Source organism: Bombina bombina, chromosome 6, assembly GCF_027579735.1.
Source record: "Bombina bombina isolate aBomBom1 chromosome 6, aBomBom1.pri, whole genome shotgun sequence".
NCBI lineage: Eukaryota > Metazoa > Chordata > Amphibia > Anura > Bombinatoridae > Bombina > Bombina bombina.
In genome coordinates this window covers 77815662-77829768 of record NC_069504.1, presented here as the reverse complement: position 1 = coordinate 77829768, position 14107 = coordinate 77815662, and positions in this window count along the sequence as shown.

The following is a 14107-nucleotide window of genomic DNA, read 5'->3' as shown; positions in this document are numbered from 1 at the left end:
CCAAAGTTTTCACTCTCCTCAAACCAGCCTGAGTCTCACATACCACACTCACATCATCCATATAACCAATCACTTTCAAACATCTTCCATTACTACCAGGAACAGTCACACCTCAAACTAATTTATCCTTCCTCAAACTAGTTAACGATGGGTCAATGACACATACAAATCAAACAGGAGACAAAGGACAACCTTGAAGCACTCCAGATTTAACACAAAATTCCTCAGTCAAAAAAACCATTAGCCTGAACTTGACTCACAATATCACAATACAAACATGTAAACCATCCAATAATCTTACCAGAAAAACCTAAACATTCTAAAACATGAAACATAAAATCATGTACTACCCTATCATACGCTTTTTCAAAATCCTCTATAGCAACAGCAACAGACCTCATCCTCTCCCTCACATACCACAGTACATCACGTAGTAACAACAAACTTTTAGAAATCTAATGCCCAGGAACAGCACACACTTGCTCTTCACCCACAACCTTACCAATCACTCCACGTATTCTATTTGCCAGCACCTTTGCAATAACCTTATAGTCAACATTCAACAACGTAATCGCCTCCAATTCCTCAAATCTCTCTTTAAATAACAAAACAATCAAACATTTCCTCATTGAAACAGGCTAAACATTCATTTTAAAAACAAACTTACAAACATCCAACATATCCACCCCAATCAAATTCCAAAAACAAAATTCCAAAAACAAGTATAAAATTCAACAGGCAAACTATCACAACCAGGTACCTTACCATTCTTAAAACTCCTAACAACCTCTGCAATCTCATCCAAACTTATATCCCTTTCTAACAAATTATTATCATATTTTTCCAACTTAACCTCAAGGTCTTCCAACAGCTCCTTTTCCAATAAAACACCTCTTGTCTTTTCTTTATACAGCTCACTATAAAACTCACGAACTTCACGCAAAACACCATCCGTACCATTAGTTTCATACTTATCAAAAACACGAACAAAACCAGTCGTTCCTTGAAAAGCTTTCTTAAAATAAAATATTTACTACAAGACTCATCCTTTTCCATTTTCTCCAATCTTGCCATAAAAAATTTCTTTCCTTTTTCATGCATACACTTTTTTAATTATCTTTCTTGCTTCAGCAATTTCCTCATGCACATCAATATCACAATTTCTCAATTCATACAAATACAGCAACCTCAGATACCATTTATCATACAACTCCCTTTCCATTCTAGCTTTCTCACAGCTTTAATAAAAAAACCTCTTTATTTCCACCTTCAACCATTCCCACCACATAAGCAAATTACTAAAATCACACTTTCTTTCACGCCACCTTTCATACATCCAAGCAAACTGACCCATAATCTTCTCATCTTCTAACAAATCCACATTCAGTTTCCAAACACCCTTACCATACTTGATCTTCAAATCACAAATCACCTTACACATCAAAAGGGCATGATTCGTAAAGGGAATCCGCTTCAATAGAAAAATCACCAACACCTAGAAATTTAGATAAAAAACAAAAATGAATTTGAGATTTTATCCCACCACTATCACTAAAGAAAGTAAAACCCTCCCTTGAAAATGAAACAGACCCGAAGGCATCCTTCAAACCGAAAGATTTCAGCAGATCAACTAAAACATTTCCTGAGCTATCCACCATACAATCACTCCCACCCTATCTGTCCCCATTCTTAATAATACAATTAAAATTAAACCTGGCAGAAAAAACTTTAATGTTTCAAAATTAAGCAAACGTTCTTGCTTGGAGAAGCATATACATTAACCAAATGTAAAACAGTCCCACAAAAACTAAAACTAACTACCTGGGACAATATGAACTGCATTTAAGGGATAGTCAACCCAAAAATTACTATTACTTATTTAGATCAGTTAATTAATGATTTTTACAGCCAACTGTAGCCCAATTTTCATCTAAATAAACTTTGCCAGTAAATACACTTACTAGTTCTCAACTGGCCATTATGAACTGGCCTGACCCCTCCTTCTCTGACGTCAATCCTGCACGTTTCTATGTCTCCTACATGCGCAATGCGCCATTTTCGTTCAGTTATAATATGTTAACTTAGCAGCGGCTAACCACTAAGGTGACCCCCCCCCCGGTTTTAAGACTAGAAAACAGATCGTTCTTCTCTTCATAACTACAGCTATACATCTTACAGTTCTTGCATCACGTCTCATACTATTTATTTGTAGCAGCACGCCCGTGTCCAGTTGTCTCGTGCCTTGATGCACACTTTTTTAGAGACTAGAAAGCCGGTATGCACTAGAGCAGGGATATTTACACTATACTGAGTGTACAAAAGAAGAAACATCACTTACCGCAATAACTATGAAATTATCTTTAAGTGAAGGAGGCCCAAATCATCTTATAAAAGATGCCATGCTGGATGTGGGTGCTGATAATGCATATACCGTATGATCCGAGGGCCAAGCTTGTAGTGTAACCACGTCAGGGTAGGTATGGGTTTCATTAAGCCAGAAATGATGGTGCCTTTTCCCATCTGCATGACGCTAAGGCTGTAAGGGTCTCCGTTATATGCATTATCAGCACCCACATCCATCATCGCATCTTTTACAAGTTGATTTGAGTCTCCTTCACTTAAAGGTAATTTTCATAGTTATAGCGGTAAGTGATGCTTCTTCTTTTGTACGCTCAGTATTGTGTAAATATCCCCGCTCTAGTGCATACTGAGGGGGGGTTGCCTTTGTGGTTAGCCGCTGCTAACTGAACATATTATTACTGCGCATGTGGGAGACATATGAATGCGCGGGATAAACAGGACCCTGTAGTGGAAGCTTTGGGAGACGTCAGAGAAGGAGGGGTCAGGCAGCCATTTAAAAATGGCCAGATGAGAACTAGTAAGTGTATTTACTGGCAAAGTTTATTTTGATGAAAATTGGGCTACATTTGGCTGTAAAAATTGTTAATTAACTAATCTAAATAAGTAATAGTAATTTTTGGGTCTACTGTCCCTTTAAGGATAGAAAAACAAAACCCCTTAAACAAACCCCCCCCCTTCCATTCCTATCAGAAGAACAAGACCATACTTTAGGACCATATTCCCAGTCAGCACATTTAGGATGTTCAGAGAGACCACATTCCTGCAAACAAAAAATATTAGCAATACATACAGATAATAACTTAAAAATTGCAGCTCTCATTGCTATAGTTTTCATATACCTGACATTAAGGGAAGAAATGGTCAGAAACATCACAAAAATAAATTAAAGAAAAACAAAAAAAGAGTTAACATCAGGACTCCTTCTTTCCTTTCTTTTTTCTTAGGACTTAAAAGGACAGTCTAGGCCAAAATAAACTTTCATGATTCAGATAGAGCATGTAATTTTAAACAATTTTCCAATTTACTTTTATCACCAATTTTGCTTTGTTCTCTTGGTATTCTTAGTTGAAAGCTTAACCTAGGAGGTTCATATGTTAATTTCTTAGACCTCGAAGGCCACCTCTTTTCAGAATGCATTTTAACAGTTTTTCACCACTAGAGGGTGTTAGTTCACGTATTTCCTATAGATAACACTGTGCTCGTGCACATGAAGTTATCTGGGAGCAGGCACTGATTGGCTAAACAGCAAGTCTGTCAAACAAACTGAAATAAAGGGGCAGTTTGCAGAGGCTTAGATACAAGATAATCACAGAGGTTAAAAGTATATTATTATAACTGTGTTGGTTATGCAAAACTGGGGAATGGGTAATAAAGGGATTATCTATCTTTTAAAACAATAAAAATTCTGGTGTAGACTGTCCCTTTAAAGGAGATCCTTTAGATCTGCCTCTGTGACGTTCCAACCTTCTAGGTTCCCCCTTGCCAGCCTCACAACCAGTAACTTCAGCAAGTTGGTTCACATCTCTTTTATCTAGATAACCAACAGAAGAGGCATCAGAAAAGTCACCAATACACTGGCTTGAGTCAGAGGGAAAGTCTTTAGTAGAGACAGAAGGAAACTCTGAAATTGAAGGGTTAGCATCACTAGCAGTATTTGGACCTGCGCTCTTAACTACTGGAAGATCCAAATCAGGACTCTCCCATCCATCAGAATCTGCACCTTTTTCCCCTGCAGTATCCATATCCTCCTCAGAACCAGAGGACACAACAGCAGACCAATCTATGTTCTCCCCTTCACCAAGAACAGCATCAGGAGCAGGATCAAAAGATGACTTATTGAAGGAAAAATTCTCCGTCCCAGGAACAGCAACAGTATCCTCCACAGAATTGGGCAACAGGGCTTCAAGAACATTGGAAGCAGCTAACAAATTAGATTGAGCAAGATCCACTTCCTGAAGATTAGATTTGGCTTCCTCCACCTTTTCAGCCACAGGAACCACCACAGGAGCATCAGACACCTCTCCAACAGGGACCCCAACTGCAGATTTCTTACACAAAAGAGGTAATATAGAGTTCAATGCCTCATCAGAGACCTCCTCCTCATTCACAGATGGCTCAATCACAATGTAAGATTTTTTTTTGCAACATCAGCGTAGGAGGGCTTCCCTCTATCAAGCCCCTGCGACAGATGACTTGAAGAACCACACAGGTCACAGGTCCGGCGTTTACTACAGTGGGCAACAAGATGATCCTCCTCACCGTAATTTCGACATCTGGCACCTGGGTAATTTTCAGCAATGTGACCAAACAGGTTGCAACTACAACAAAAAAGAGGCATGTCATCATAATATAGGAAACCTCTATTTCCACCAATGGCGAAAGTCTGTGGAGGGTGTTTCTTTCTACCAATACCTAATTCATCTGGCACAAACCACACCCATATGGTACATATGTACTGTCAGCGGGATTCTTCTCTCCCTCTGTACACAGGCAACAAATCTCATGCCTACCAACTCTGGAGCAGCAGCCATATAGGCCGTTGATAGCAGATCTGTAAATGATGCTCATCAGTGAAAGCCACATCAAAAATCCCTCTTGAAGGAAAAGACTGAACACAATGCAAACTTGCTCTTGGCATCTTCAAAACACCCTCCAAAACAACCTTGCTGGACATGAGCCAAACCAATCTTCTCTCAGAAGTCCTCAGCAATCAACACCTGAAGTGTATGGGAAACGTTTGGCACATTGGTAGCCATAATTGCCCTATTGCCTCTTTAGGCTGGATTTCAGAGCACCCCCCCCCCCCAAAAGGAGCAGGATGTGATGTCACTAGTTTGTGGGCGGGGCTTAGGTCCGGTGTCTGTGTCGCAGTTAGTTTTAGTACAATCAACCTGACTAGATGTGAATTGCTATGCTCTGTAATAAAATAGAGTTGTACCATCATTGCTGTGTCCTGCATATGTCCTGCATCTCATGACATGGTGTCAGAAGTTCTGGACTGCGCTTCTCTTCCTGATCGATTGCAATGTCAAAGTTTACCCCACCTGAGCCTTTTGACTTCTCTCAGCCTGCAGCTTGGCCCACATGGTGTCAGCGGTTTCAGCGCTTCAGGATTGCTTCCAAACTGAACAAGGAGAGTGGTGAAGTACAAGTTAATTCTCTTTTATACTCTATGGGGAAAGATGTGGAGCCACTGTTCAATGCTTTTACTTTCCAAGAAGGGGAAGAATTTAATTTTGATATAGTTATGGATAAACTCAGTGCCCACTTTGTGCCCAAAAGAAATGTGATTCATGAGAGAGCTTGTTTTAACAAACGTAATCAGCGTGTGGGAGAATCTGTGGAGTCATTTGTGCGCAGCCTGTATGAATTAGCTGAATTCTGTGAGTTTGGTTTTGCTAAAGAAGAGCAAATCAGAGACAGAATAGTTATTGGAATTGCAGATGCTGAAGTCTCCCTGAAGCTGCAGTTAGAGCCTGATTTAACGTTAGATGGGGCTATTAGGATGGCCCGCCAGAGTGAACTGATGAAAAAGCAAAGTGCTGATCTGAGGTCTGAGAGTATTGTGGATGAAGTGCAACAGTCTAGGAAAACTGCTAGTGAAAGGCACAGTGTGAGCGGTAGATCTAAAGTACTGGAAAGGCCTAGAAGTGGATGGGCGCAACATGGCCGATGCACACGGTGCTACCGGGCTCATGATCAGAGTGCTATATGCCCAGCCAGAGATAAAAGATGCAGAAAATGCAACAGAATAGGCCATTTTGAAGTGGTGTGTAAAACTGAATACATTAAGGAGATGCAGGTGGACAGTGACCAGGAGGGTCAGGAAGTGTCTTTTGTGGGGTCCGTCGTGGAACGGACAAGCTCAGAGGAAGATTGGAAAGTTACTTTTACTGTAATGGGAGCCAGAGTTGATTTTAAGATTGACACAGGAGCAGATATCACTGTAATGTCTTTTGCTGAATTTATGAAACTGCCTCGACAGCCCCAGCTGGCGAAGGTTACTACAAATGTCCATAGTCCTGGTGGCCGCATTGATTGTGTGGGGAAATTTCTTGCCAGCTGTGAGTACAAGCAAAGGAAGTTCACCATGTGGGTGCATGTGATCCGAGGTCAGTGTGTTAACAGTTTATTGAGCAGAAAAGCAGCCTGTGACTTGGGCCTCGTGGCCAGAGTGAATGAGATTTCCGAAGATATTTTTGGCGAGTTGGGCCTACTGAACTGCAAACCTGTCCGTATAGCACTTAAAAGTGACGCAGTCCCATACAGTATTTCTACCCCTTGTAGAATTCCGTTCCCGCTCATGCCTCAAGTGGAGAAAGAGCTTATGCGCATGAAGTCTATGGGGGTTATTGAAGAGGTTGTTGAAGCGACTGATTGGTGTGCCCCCATTGTTCCGATTGCAAAGAAAAACGGAAAGGTGCGCATCTGTGTGGACCTGAAAAGTCTAGCGGCTTTTGGCAGATCCCCCTGGATCCAAAGTGCCGCAAACTGACTACCTTTATCACACCGGTAGGTCGGTTCTGCTTCTGCAGACTCCCCTTTGGGATATCCTCCGCTCCTGAAATCTTTCAAAGGGAAATGAGTTCTCTCCTGAGTGACCACGTGGGCACAGCGGTCGTCATGGACGACATTCTAGTGTATGGGTCTACAGTGGAGGAGCATGATCAGCGTTTAAGTTGTGTGCTACAGGCTATCAAAGAGTCTGGGCTGAAGCTGAATAAAGAAAAATGTCATTTTAGGAAAACTGAATTATGTTACTTTGGGCATATCATCAACGGGGATGGCATCAAGCCAGACCCCGAGAAAATTTGTGCTATTGAACAGATGAAAAGCCCTTCTGATGTACATGAGCTGAGACAGATATTGGGCCTTGTAAATTACGTGGGCAAGTTTCTTCCAGATTTATCAACAGTTTTACACCCTGTCACAGAGTTGCTTAAGAAAGACGTTGCCTGTGTCAGGGGACCTTCACAAGAAAAAGCTTTTCTGCATGCCAAGTCCCTGCTGGGGTCTGCCCCAGTGCTGGGGTTCTACGACCCTTCAAAAAAGACTGTGGTTAGTGCCGATGCAAGCAGTTATGGGTTGAGGGCTGCACTCCTGCAGCTGAATGACAATAAAATACAGCCCATCGCCTACTGTTCCCGCACACTGACGGCTGCGGAGTCAAAATACGCTCAAATTGAGAAAGAGTGCCTGGCTGCAGTTTGGGCCTGTGAGCGCTTTTAGCGTTATCTAGTGGGTTTGGAGAAATTTAGTCTGGAAACTGACCACAAACCGCTAGTCCCTCTAATCAATTCTTATGACATTGACAAAACACCCTTGAGATGCCAGAGACTTTTAATGAGACTGCTCAGGTTCAATGTTCAGGCAGTGCATGTGCCGGGGAAACAACTGGTTGTGGCAGATACACTATCCAGGCTCCCGCTGGCTGCTGCTGAAGAATCCTCCACAGAATCGGATGTGAAAGTGTATGTTGATTCAGTTCTGGCCTCTAAGTCCATTTCTTCAAGGAAACTGGAAGAGATAAAGAAAGAGACATATTTGGACACAGATCTGCAAGAAGTTATAAAGTACATAAAAGAAGGCTGGCAAGAGAGCCGGGCAGCCTGGATGTCTTTAAGTGCTTACCAGCCAGAGAGGTTGCAGCTCACGGAGCTGGAGGGGTTGGTGCTGTTCCATTGTAATTCCTGTCAGCATGAGGAAGGAGATGTTAAACAGGATTCACGATGGCCACTTAGGCATTACAAAGTGCAGAGAAAGGGCAGCTACTGCTGTGTGGTGGCCTGGGATCAGCTCCGACATTGCAGATCATGTGTCTAAATGTGCCTTTTGCCGGGAACGCCGGCCTACTCAGAGAAGGGAGCCCTTGATGTCTACTCTGCTGCCTGCGGGGCCGTGGCAGAAAATAGCTGCTGATTTGTGTGAACTGCACGGGAAAAAGTTTCTTGTTGTGATCGTCTACTATTCCAGGTATTTGGAAATTGCACCCCTGAATGATATCACAAGTCAGGCCGTTATCATTTGCCTGAAGAGCTTGTTCGCCCGCTGGGGCATTCCAATGGAGCTAGTGAGTGATAATGGTATGCAGTTCGCTTCTACAGAGTTCAGTGCTTTCAGCAGGGAGTATGATTTTGTACATTCCACGTCAAGTCCACATTATCCGCAGGCCAACGGAATGGCTGAAAGGGCAGTTCAAACAACAAATTTCATTCTAAAGCAATCTGAGCCGTACCTAGCCCTCTTGTCATACAGGGCGACGCCCATTCATGCCACCGGGTTTAGCCCGGCACAGCTGATGCTAGGACGCCAGATTCGCACCACTTTACCCTCAGTGGGTGTCTTCAAGCCGACTGGCCCTGTTCCTCGGGACGAAGTCCTTAGGAGGGATGAAGAGGCCAAAAAGGGTTATCGTTTCTTCTACGACAGGAGACATTCTGTCAGGCCCTTACAGGACCTGAAAGCGGGCCAAAGTGTCAGAATTAAACTGGACGATGAGAAGAAATGGAAGACGCCTGCTACGGTAGTTGGCCGCTCTCCAGAACCAAGGTCTTATACAGTCCTTACGGAGGGAGGGACGGTTACACGCCGTAACCGAAGACATCTTCAGTCTGTACCTGAGAGTCTGGAACTGGATGTCTCAGTACCACCGCCGGTGGGATCCCCTGTTCTAAGAGAGGTGCCTTCCCCTCAGCAAGACCACAACGGGTATATATCTTTGCCTCCAGCGGACTCTTGTTCACCATCTTCTGTATCAGAGGACAGTTCATGCAAAGTTACATCAAGCGGAAGAGTGGTGAAACTTCCGGCCCGATATAGGGACTGACTTTAGCTAGAACAGTGACCGGAAGTATGGGCAGAATAATCCCATGGTCACTGTGGACTAGGGTAGTCTACCCCGATGTCCAAGTCAGGATGTAATTTATTTGTTCATGTTTTCTAACCTATTTGTTTTTATAATGTTCAAAAACAAAAATGTTGTTGTATACTCTGTTGGTGTACCTTGTTATTTGTTATATGCAAATGTATGCTTCGCCTTTGAAAAAGGGGAAGATGGGATGAGAGCAGGATGTGATGTCACTAGTTTGTGGGCGGGGCTTAGGTCCGGTGTCTGTGTCGCAGTTAGTTTTAGTACAATCAACCTGACTAGATGTGAATTGCTATGCTCTGTAATAAAATAGAGTTGTACCATCATTGCTGTGTCCTGCATATGTCCTGCATCTCATGACATGGCTGATGTCCAGGGATGATGTCACAAGACCAAGGGGATGGCCCTACTAACCAGTTGCTCTACGCCTAAGGAGTAGCCACCACCCCAATGGCAGCAGGAGCCCAAACCCCAAAGGGAATGGACCCCAGGCCAAAGGAGCAGGTCTCCAGGCAGCAAATCTTTCAGCTAAGAGCAGGCACAGAAAACTGCACTTGATCCCAGCCAAAGCCCAGAGAAGCGACCTCAGATGGACATTTCATCCAAGTGTAGGCGAGATGCAGCCATATCCCTCTAGGCACACTGAGCAACGGGTCCACGTCTGGATTCCCGCATCACACTTAGGGAGACTACCCTAAGAGTCATAATTTGCATAAATAAAATGATAGAAGTGCTCAACCTGGGAACAAACAATAAAATAATAGCTTGTTCTATGGCTAGTTACCACCCAAGAAGCAGCCTCCTTTTGCCCAGACGTGTACCCGTTGCTCAGTGTGCCTAGAGGGATATGGCTGCACCTCACTGACGAGGCCCACACTAGGCCAAAACTTAGTCAGGAAAGTGCTACAGGAAAGTTCTTCTCTGTGAAAGGCACATGTTGAGCAAAAAGAGGCTGCTTCTTGGGTGGTAACTAGCCATAGAACAAGCTATTATGCTATTATTCGTTCCCAGGTTGAGTGCTTCTCTCTTTTAATTTATGCAAATTATCGGCTAGATTACGAGTTTTGCGTTAGGCTTAAAAAGCAGCGTTAGCCGGTCCTAACGCTGCTTTTTAATGCCCGCTGGTATTACGAGTCTTGCAGGTACAGGTGTAGCCAGACTTGGCAATACCGCAAATCCACTTACGTAAATTGCGTATCCTCTTTTTTCAATGGGACTTGCATAGCGCCGGTATTAAGAGTCTGCCAAAAAGTAAGCAGTACACCCTCTCTCCTGTCAAGACTGGTACCGCATTTTAAAGTCAGTAGTTAAGAGTTTTACACTACAAAGCTGTAGCATAAAACTCTTAACTAAAGTGCTAAAAAGTACACTAACACCCATAAACTACCTATTAACCCCTAAAACGAGGCCCTCCCACATCGCAAACACTAAAAGAAAAATTTTAAACCCTAATCTGCCAACTGGACATCGCCGCCACTATAATAAATATATTAACCCCTAAACTGCTACGCTCCCGCCTTGCAAACACTAGTTAAATATTATTAACCCCTAGTCTGCCGCCCCTAACATCGCCGCCACCTACCTACATTTATTAACCCCTAATCTGCCGTCCCCATGCCACCGCCACTATATTAAAGTTATTAACCCCTAAATCTAAGTCTAACCCTAACACTCCCTAACTTAAATATAATTAAAAGAAATCTAACTAAAAATTCCTATCATTAACTAAATTATTCGTATTTAAAACTAAATACTTACCTGTAAAATAAACCCTAAGCTAGCTACAATATAACTAATAGTTACATTGTAGCTATCTTAGGGTTTATTTTTATTTTACAGGCAACTTTGTATTTATTTTAACTAGGTAGAATAGTTATTAAATAGTTATTAACTATTCAATAACTACCTAGCTAAAATAAATGCAAAAGTACCTGTAAAATAAAACCTAACCTAAGTTACAATTACACCTAACACTACACTATAATTAAATAAATTAACTAAATTAAATACAATTAAATAAATTACATATAATTAGCTAAATTAAATGAAATTATCTAAAGTACAAAAACAAACACTAAATTACAGAAAATAATAAACAAATTACAGATATTTAAACTAATTACACCTAATCTAATAGCCCTATTAAAATAAAAAAGCCCCCACCCCAAATAAAAAAAACCCTAGCCTAAACTAAACTACCAATAGCCCTTAAAAGGGCCTTTTGCGGGGCATTGCCCCAAAGTAATCAGCTCTTTTACCTGTAAAAAAAAAAATACAAACAACCCCCCAACAGTAAAACCCACCACCCACACAACCAACCCCCCAAATAAAATACTATCTAAAAAAAACCTAAGCTCCCCATTGCCCTGAAAATGGCATTTGGATTTGGATGGGCATTGCCCTTAAAAGGGCAGATAGCTCAAGTTCAATCCTATTGGCTGATCCAATCAGCCAATAGAATGTGAGCTCAATCCTATTGGCTGATTGGATCAGCCAATAGGATTGAACTTCAATCCTATTGGCTGATTGCATCAGCCAATAGGATTTTTTCTACCTTAATTCTGATTGGCTGATAGAATTCTATCAGCCAATCGGAATCTATGGGACGCCATCTTGGATGATATCACTTAAAGGTACCTTCATTCTGTGTTAGTCGTCGGATGAAGAGGATGCTCCGCGTTGGATGTCTTGAAGATGGACCCGCTCCGCGCCGGATGGATGAAGATAGAAGATGCCGTCTGGATGAAGACTTCTGCCCGTCTGGAGGACCACTTCTGCCCGTCTTGGTTGAAGACTTCTGCCCGTCTGGAGGACCACTTCGTCCGGCTTGGATGAAGACATCTCCCGGTAAGTCGATCTTCAGGGGGTTAGTGTTAGGTTTTTTTAAGGTCGTATTGGGTGGGTTTTATTTTTAGGTTAGGGACTTTGGGCGGCAAAAGAGCTAACTGCCCTTTTAAAGGCAATGCCCATCCAAATGCCATTTTCAGGGCAATGGGGAGCTTAAGTTTTTTTAGATAGTATTTTATTTGGGGGGTTGGTTGTGTGGGTGGTGGGTTTTACTGTTGGGGGGGTTGTTTGTATTTTTTTTACAGGTAAAAGAGCTGATTACTTTGGGGTATTAGTGTTAGGTGTTAGTGTAACTTAGGTTAGGTTTTATTTTACAGGTAAATTTGAATTTATTTTAGCTAGGTAGTTATTAAATAGTTAATAACTATTTAACCACTATTCTACCTAGTTAAAAGTAGCTAGCTAGCTAGCTTAGGGTTTATTTTACAGGTAAGTATTTAGTTTTAAATAGGAATAATGTAGTTAATGATAGGAATATTTATTTAGATTTATTTAAATTATATTTAAAGGGCCACTAAACGCAAAATCTTTCTTTCATGATTTAGATAGAGAATACAAATTTAAACAACATTACAATTTACTTCTATTATTTATTTTGCTTCATTTTTTTAGATATCCTTAGTTGAAGAAAAGCAATGCACATGGTGAGCCAATCACACGAGGCTTCTATGTGCAGCAACCAATCAGCAGCTACTGAGCATATCTAGATATGCTTTTCAGAAATGAATATCAAGAGAATAAAACAAATTAGATAATATAAGTAAATTAGAAAGATGTTTAAAATTGCATTCTCTTTCTGAATCATGAAAGAAAACATGTGGGTTTCATGGCCCTTTAAGTTAGGGGGTGTTAGGTTTAGGGTTAGACTTAGGTTTAGGGGTTAATAACTTTAATATAGTGGCGGCGACGTTGGGGGCAGCAGATTAGGGGTTAATAAATGTAGGTAGGTGGCGGCGATGTTAGGGCTGGTAGATTAGGGGTTAATAATATTTAACTAATGTTTGCGAGGCGGGAGTACGGTGGTTTAGGGGTTAATATGTTTATTATAGTGGCGGCGACGATTAGGGGTTAATAAGTGTAGGTAGGTGGCGGCGACGTTGGGGGCGGCAGATTAGGGGTTAATAATTATAATGTAGGTGTTGGCGATGTCGGGGGCGGCAGATTAGGGTTAATAAGTGTAAGATTAGGGGTGTTTAGACTCGGGGTTCATGTTAGGGTGTTAGGTGTAGACATAAATTGTATTTCCCCATAGGAATCAATGGGGCTGCGTTAAGGAGTTTTACGCTGCTTTTTTGCAGGTGTAAGACTTTTTTTCAGCCGGCTCTCCCCGTTGATTCCTATGGGAAAATCGTGCACGAGCATGTTACACCAGCTCACCGCTGACTTAAGCAGCGCTGGTATTGGAGTGTGGTAATGAGCAAAATTTTGCTCAACACTCACTTCGAGTCTTTTAACTTCGGGTTTCTGAAAACTCGTAATACCAGCGCTGCATGTAAGTGAGCGGTGAGACAAAACTGCTCGTTAGCATCGCACAGCCTCTAACGCAAAACTCGTAATCTAGGTGTATGACTCTTAGGGAAGTCTCCCTAAACATGATGCGGGAATCCAGGCATTGACCCGTTGCTCAGTGTGCCTAGAGGGATATGGCTGCACCTCACTGAGGCCCACACTAGGCCAAAACGTACGTCTGGGGTTTTGCTGTTTCTCTCGTTCAGTATAGGATTTCCTGGTATTTCAGGGGTAGACTGTACTGTTAAGTCAGGATCAGACTGATATGCTACAGGAAAGTTCTTCTCTGTGAAAGGCACATGTTGAGCAAAAAGAGACTGCTTCTTGGGTGGTAACTAGCCATAGAACAAGCTATTACGCTATTGTTCATTCTCAGGTTGAGTGCTTCTCTCTTTTAATTTATGCAAATTATGACTCTTAGGGAAGTCTCCCTAAGCGTGATGTGGGAATGCAGACGTAAACCCGTTGCAGTCTAATTTTAGTTATTTTTTTTTTCCCCTTTTCATTCAATTTAGATCTGAA